This window comes from Acipenser ruthenus, chromosome 23 (assembly GCF_902713425.1).
Source record: "Acipenser ruthenus chromosome 23, fAciRut3.2 maternal haplotype, whole genome shotgun sequence".
In the NCBI taxonomy this organism is placed as follows: Eukaryota; Metazoa; Chordata; class Actinopteri; order Acipenseriformes; family Acipenseridae; genus Acipenser; species Acipenser ruthenus.
This window is the reverse complement of record NC_081211.1, coordinates 17,262,922-17,269,797: the sequence shown is the minus strand read 5'-3', so window position 1 is coordinate 17,269,797 and position 6,876 is coordinate 17,262,922. Positions and strand designations below refer to the sequence as shown.

At 46.4% G+C, this 6,876-nt stretch overlaps 2 non-coding genes across 2 annotated transcripts; both read left to right on the top strand.

Annotated features, from left to right (window-relative positions):
• Nucleotides 1-3,363: 3,363 nt before the first annotated feature.
• Nucleotides 3,364-3,435, top strand: trnad-guc (transfer RNA aspartic acid (anticodon GUC)). The gene has a single exon. It is a non-coding gene; the product is annotated as a tRNA-Asp (tRNA).
• Nucleotides 3,436-4,143: 708 nt separating this feature from the next.
• On the top strand, nucleotides 4,144-4,216 carry trnav-cac (transfer RNA valine (anticodon CAC)). Its single transcript has one exon. It is a non-coding gene; the product is annotated as a tRNA-Val (tRNA).
• The last annotated feature ends 2,660 nt before the right edge of the window (nucleotides 4,217-6,876 follow it).

Here is a 6,876-nt window from a genome sequence, read left to right as displayed (position 1 = left end):
GCTACAGATGACACCCTGATAGAGTGGTTCCTGAGCCAGTTGGAGCCTGACTCAGTGCGGGACGAGGAGGAGGAGGAGAAGGACCCAGAACTCACGCTGGAGGAGCTCACCCAGGCGGTTAAGACCATGAACACCGGTAAGACGCCAGGTCCAGATGGCATCCCGGGTGAGTATTACCATCTTTTTTGGGACACGCTAAAAGTCCATTTAGCGGAGGTCTACAGAGCGGTCTACAGGGAGAAGCGGTTGGGCCCTTCTATGCGGGAGAGTGTAATTACTCTCCTTCATAAGAAAGGGGAAGTTAAAGATCTACGGAATTGGCGCCCAATCAGCCTCCTTTGCGTGGATTACAAGATACTAGCCAAAGCTCTGATGCTCCGGCTACAAGTACACCTCCCTTTGGTCATTGGCCCCGACCAGGCTTGTGGCGTCCCAGGGAGGTCCATCACGGATATTTTAATGTTAACAAGGGACATTCTGGCTTATTCTAGAGAACGGAACCATCCCCTCTGCCTGTTCAACCTTGACCAGGAGAAGGCGTTCGATAGGGTAAGCCATGAATATATGTACAAAGTGATGGACCAGATGAAATTCGCTCCTGGACTTAGGGAGTGGGTTAAAACCATATATACAACATTAGTACCCGAGTCTTGGTGAACAGGCACCTGACTGGTAAAATATCTATCCAGTCAGGGGTCAGACAGGGTTGCCCACTATCCCCACTGCTATATGTCGTGTGCATTGAACCCCTCCTGCAGGCAATTCGTAGGGATACCAATATAACTGGTTTCCAGCTGCCTGGATCCAACGGGGTCCAGGTCAAAACAACAGCATATATGGACGATGTGTCACTCATTTGCACCAACACATCGTCGGTACCTCGGATTAGTAATATCCTTGAGAAGTACTGCACAGCGACCGGGGCAGTGATTAATAAGTCCAAGAGCGAAGTCTACGTGTCTAAAAATTGGCAGGTAGATAGGGAACTGTCGGACATGTACCCTGTCAAAAAGGACAAAATCAAGATTCTGGGCCTCATTTTCGAGAACAATAGCTCGGGGGCCCAGAGCTGGACGGCGGCCATTAACCAGGTCCGTAAAAAGATTGGCGGATGGAGCACAAGATCCTTAACAATGACGGGTAGAGTATTAATAACCAAGTCTATACTGTTCCCCATCCTCTCTTATGTAGGAAAAATCTTTCCCCCAGACAGGACCACCAAAAAAGTGGTGGACCGCATTATCCACCGCTTTATCTGGGGCAGCAAGATGGAGAGGGTAAAGCGAGCCACCCTGAGTAAAGCCGACAAGAAGGGAGGTAAGGGGGTCCCGGACGTTGTGCAGCTCACCCGAGTGCAGGGGCTCACGCAAACTATCAAGAACATCCAGGCCCTGGACAGGAAGGTATGTTACATGAATCGTTTCTATTTTGCCACCTGTCTCAGGGCCTTGGGCCTCTGCACTATTGATAACACCGTGCCGTACTCCTGGGACCCCCCATTGTATTATAGAACCTTAAGGGACACTATATATAAATTGGGCTTAGATAAAAGCAAAATTGGCCTCCTGGGAATACAAGGCTGTAACTAAATATCTTGCCGGTTCCCAGGAAATTGAAAAAGTAGCTACTTTCTCCCTCACCCAAAGCCAAAAAATCTGGGAGAATGTGTCTCACAGCTGCCTCAGTAATGTCCAGAAGGATATAGCATGGAACACCGTCCACAGTGCACTCCCCACTCGAGCGTTCATGTTCAGGAGGGGACTAGCCCAAGTAGAAACATGCCCCTATGCAAAGTGCCGCAAGAGAGAAACACCAGCCCATATCTTCTGGGAGTGTGATGTGGCTGGCAGTGTCTGGCTCTCTGTCTCTGTCTTCCTAAACAGGTTTGCTGACACGGCCAAGATGACCGCTGAGACTGTGCTCTATGGGCCTGCGGGAGGAATCACTACCAGCACAGCTAAGTGCGTTTGGCGTGTCATCAATGTTGTCAAGCAGATCCTGTGGGAAGGCCGTAACGTCTGTGTCTATCACAAGCAGGAGCTAGACACTATCACCACGACCAGAAGGGCACAAACTCTTATCAAGGACTTTGTAATTCTGGACATCCGGACCCTCGGGAAGGACAAGGCCTGCGCGGAGTGGAGGATCGCCGGACTTCAGGACGTGAAGATGGAATAAAGGAAAAAACTGGAACCGCTAGCTCCTAGGAGCGGGACTACGGGGCACCGCTAAGCCTTTTATTTATTTTGTCATGCCAGCATTCCGCCCTTTTTAGCTGGCATGACCGTTTTTCAACGGTGCCCTGGTTTTATGTAGTCTTTTTGTTTCAGTTTTATGGACCTTTGATTTAATTTGAATGTTTTATTTGATTTTGTTTTGTTTTGTTTTATGTATCTTTAAGATTTTTAATGTAAACTATTAAAAGTTACATTTTAAGTGTTTTAAAATTTTAGAATTTTAACTCACTGTTTTATACACTGTCCCTTTTCCCCTGTCCCTGTTTTAGATCTAGGTTTATGTTCACTTTTTTAGAGAGCACTCCCCGGCCCTCACAAGCACTGGTTTTTTATAGATGGTTCTTTTTTTCCAGTCACTTTTAAAACAGCACAGGTTTTTTTCATGTTGATTTTAATCTGTGTCTGTTTTAACCATGTACAAAGCACAATTGTCTTGGTGTTTTTAAATGTGTTTTAAATGCTTTTAAAACAAAATGTATGTCTGTATGCATGAATGTCATCTTTAAAAGAAATGTAAAATGAATGAAAAAACGAATGGGTGTAAATGTAAAAAATGTAAAATCTCAATAAAAGAGTATTTTACTAAAGATTTCCGTGGAGAGGAACATTTATGAGTTTCAACTAATTTTTTGATGCCCTGCTTTGGCGGGGCTTCCTTGTGTTGTAAAATAATAGAATTGCAGTGTGTAGTGTTGGTATGATAAATGGGCGTGCTATTCAAAGTAACATTTGTTACAGACTGCAGTCTTCTTGATCACACTAAGAAAGTGGGTGTCTTAGTTGTGTATGTATAGTAGAACCGGTTGTACCCCACTTTCATCCAATCACTCAACCATTCGTGCAATTAGTGATGGTGGGAAGGGAAGTGAAGTCTCTGAATCATTTGGTTCGCAAAATTCACTGAGCCGAAGCAGACGAAACGCTTCATGCTCTTTAGTGCCATCTCTTGGTAGATCTGCACAACTCAATACATTAAGTTTAGCACAGACCTGCACAACAGCGCCAAAATCATGTTGTGGCGGCAGCAGTATTACATCCGTAGTGGTTTAGCACTACCTTAAAGAATGAATGGGAAATCGTTTAGGGCGGTCTTCCTGTGAGTACAGAACGATTACTGTTTACGCATTCCTCGTTAGTATAGTGGTCAGTATCCCCGCCTGTCACGCGGGAGACCGGGGTTCAATTCCCCGACGGGGAGAAGTTGTTTTATTTTTTTATTTTATTTTTTTAAAACTCTCCTTAAATATTTTCCGCACAAAATGTAGTTGACAATTATTTACCAGATATGATGTATATTTGCTTTTTTTTTTATATCTATACCTATATACGTAATCCTTACCCGCCGTACCATATTTACAGTATTATTCGTTGTGTTGACTATATATTATATTATTTTACCTGTGCTTTTGTACATTTCAGAATATCATTTTTATAGACTATTTGTATTGCTAAAACAGTTTGTCCTCACTGAAATAAAGTGTTTTGTAAAAAAAAAAAAAAAAAAAATAGAAACTTAAGAGAGGCCATGGAGAGTCACTAAGGGGGCGTGACTATGACGAAAGGGGCAGCTCTGTAAATAGAAAAAGCTAAATACATAAATGTTAACAAACACATTCTTAAAAGTCGGGAGTATGTTATGCGTGTTAGGCGGACGTGATAATCACTATACTACGTATTCTGCGTCGTTATGTTTTTAGTCAGTATGTTTTACCTAAAACTCAACTATTTGAAAGTTGAACGGCAAATTAACGCTATTACAACTAAATGGGATAAACAGACATATTCTTCCCATTGAAAAGTATAGACTATTAGTGAAAATACGCCTGTACTTAGAAAATGAACACGTGCATCACCAGCGACCTGTAGCACTTGCTGTGTTCAGTGCTTGAGCGCTGTCTTCCATGAAGTTTCCGTAGTGTAGTGGTTATCACGTTCGCCTCACACGCGAAAGGTCCCCGGTTCGAAACCGGGCGGAAACAGCTATTTTTTTCTGTATTATTATTTTTCAGTGGTCTCCATTTGTTGCATTTTATTTGTGTACGGTTAAAACCCGTGGGTTAATTATGTATTTATTTTTTTTAAATGCAAGCGTAAATGTATCATAGCGATAGCAGCGCTTGTTGTAACTTCTTGTTACGACCAATGCGTTCACTCTAAGTCGAGTCTGACTGATTTCTAAGTTTGTGCTGCGTAGGCAGTGCCACCTGAAACAGTATTTATGATTTTACTAGAAAATGTGTTCAACCGGACTAATATCAATTATAGCAATCATAAGGCAGGCCCTGATTTTTTTAATTTTTTTTTAGCACAGGAATAACTAGGCTCTCAAATTATAAATCTTCACAGAATCCTTACCTTCCAGTTACTATCATGTTACTTGGCCATGGCGGTGGTACTGTAGGCAGGACTCGGTGCTGGACTTCCGTCGCGTCCTGGTCAGCAAAGAGGGGGTCTCCTGCACTGCGCTGGAGGACACTGGGTCGAGTGTTACACTCATATGGGCCGATGTCTACCAGCAAGACCCCCGACACAGCACCACCACATTGGTGCTTTAACAGTGAAGTGATTAGAAAAACAAAATGGTTATAACTGCGTATTATTAGATGTGTTAGTAGCGTTAGAGATAAAACAATGGAACAAATTATAACTTGAATTCTGTTCCATGAACTTCAACTGTATTAGAATAAAATAGCAACACAATTACTTTATTAAATCCATTTCTAACAACCCCGAGGAGGCATCACAGCCACGATTCTTCCTACGTGGTCTCGGTGCCAAGCAGCGCCCCCTACTCCGCCAGGGAAGGACACCGTTCACCTGGGGAGGGGGTCCCTCTTGCGAGGCGACCATCTCCTCAGGGACTAAAGTAATAGTTCCTTCAACTGCCCAGATTTGCTGCTTACGTTGTTTCTTTTCCGTAGAGAGAGACAACCCGGACGTCCAGAGGCTTCTCCCACCCCAATCGGAGGAGCCAGCTGAAGGATGGCGTTCCGGCCAACCCAGGAGACTAGGAGGCACAATGCGGTGCGCTTCACAAGGACCCAGCAAGAGGAAACGGAACCAGGACTGACGAGACTGGAGTTCAGCCGGACCATTCTTCAGAGGGGTATGGGTTTTTCCCCTTCTGACTTGAATTGTTTGGTGAAATTGCCAGGGCTTAAGGAAGTGTTTGAGGTCAGTTTTAGGAACCCCCAAAAGTTACAAGAAATGTGGTCCTTTTGGGGGGAGAATAAATATCTCGCTCCATACAAAGAATTTTGTGTGGATGCACTGACAGACAGAGAAATGAAAGTTGTTACTGTCCAATTTTTCAATGAGGCTGTTAGCGACTATGATATTACAACATGGCTTAACCGCTATGGGAGGGTGTCATCAGAAGGGAGGAAAATTACAGACGAAGATGGGGTTTGGACAGGAGCCAGAAAGTGGCTGGTACGCCTCAATGTTGATCCATCGGGCATTGGAGGCGTCCGCCACATTCCAAACTCCATAGTGTTAGGGCCCAACAGAGGGCTGGTATTCTATAATGGGATGCCAAAACTCTGCAGGAAATGTGGGGAATTAGGACACCTGGCGGCCGCATGTACTGTAGTCAAGTGCAGGAACTGCGGCGCCCCCCACGAGACCAGCCACTGCAGAGAAGAGAGGCAGTGCAATTTGTGTGGAAAGAAGGGGCACCTGTTTAAGGACTGCCCCTCTTCCTATGCCAACATGGCCAGAGCCAGCAAGGCAAACACGAACAAGCCTAGGCCTGAGCAGGAAGAGGGAGCAAGTAACAAAGACCAGTCCACATCACCACCAACAGCATCCAAGACCCAGACTCCAGCACCACCATCATCACCAGCACCCCCCTCACCCCCCCGCCCCCGAGACATGTCCCGTTTTACGAGGACCCCTTCCCCCAGCCCAGAGAGAGAGTACAACAGCCACTCCACTAGCTCCTCCAGTAGCTCCTCTGATGCAGAACACGAGGCAGGGAGGGAGCCCGGACCCAGCAGCGGCCCCCCCCTGAGTAGGGCCCTCTCAGCGCCAGCACTCCCCCTCGGCTCTCGTTATGACGCCATAAGGATTGAGTCCGTGGGGGAGGAAAGCGAAAGCGACAGTGAAAGTGAGAGTGAGAAGGAGGGGAAGGGAGTGAAGAACCAGCAGAGGGTGGGGAAAAGAAAGGGTAGAGACGAGGGGGGGAAAAGAAAGAAGATCAGGATCAAAGACAGCAAGTTGCAGGTGGCCCCCATAGATCCAAAACCAGCTAATGTCCACACAAAGTCCCCAGTCTTGCCCTCGCAGGCAGAGACGGAGGCGAGTGGGACGGCTACACTGCCGCCTAGTGGGCAGGTAGCAGCCAGCCAGGGCATCCCCAGCCAGCCTTCCCAGTTGTTGGCACAAACCCTAGCACACCTCGCAGAAGAGGTGTTCACTAATGCACCGAGGGAGAGGTCGGGGTCAACACCTTCCCTGACCAGCAGTACCTCGGTAGCAATGACCCTCTTCAAGCGAAGGGCCTCCCTTCAAAGCATCCTTGACCCCCTCCCTTGTATGGGCAAAACCAGGGGCCCCCTAGAGGTCCTCCTAGATACAGCACTGGAGGACATGGGAATACCCCTGGACGCGGTAAGCCAGAAGTCTGCTAACAGCTCCA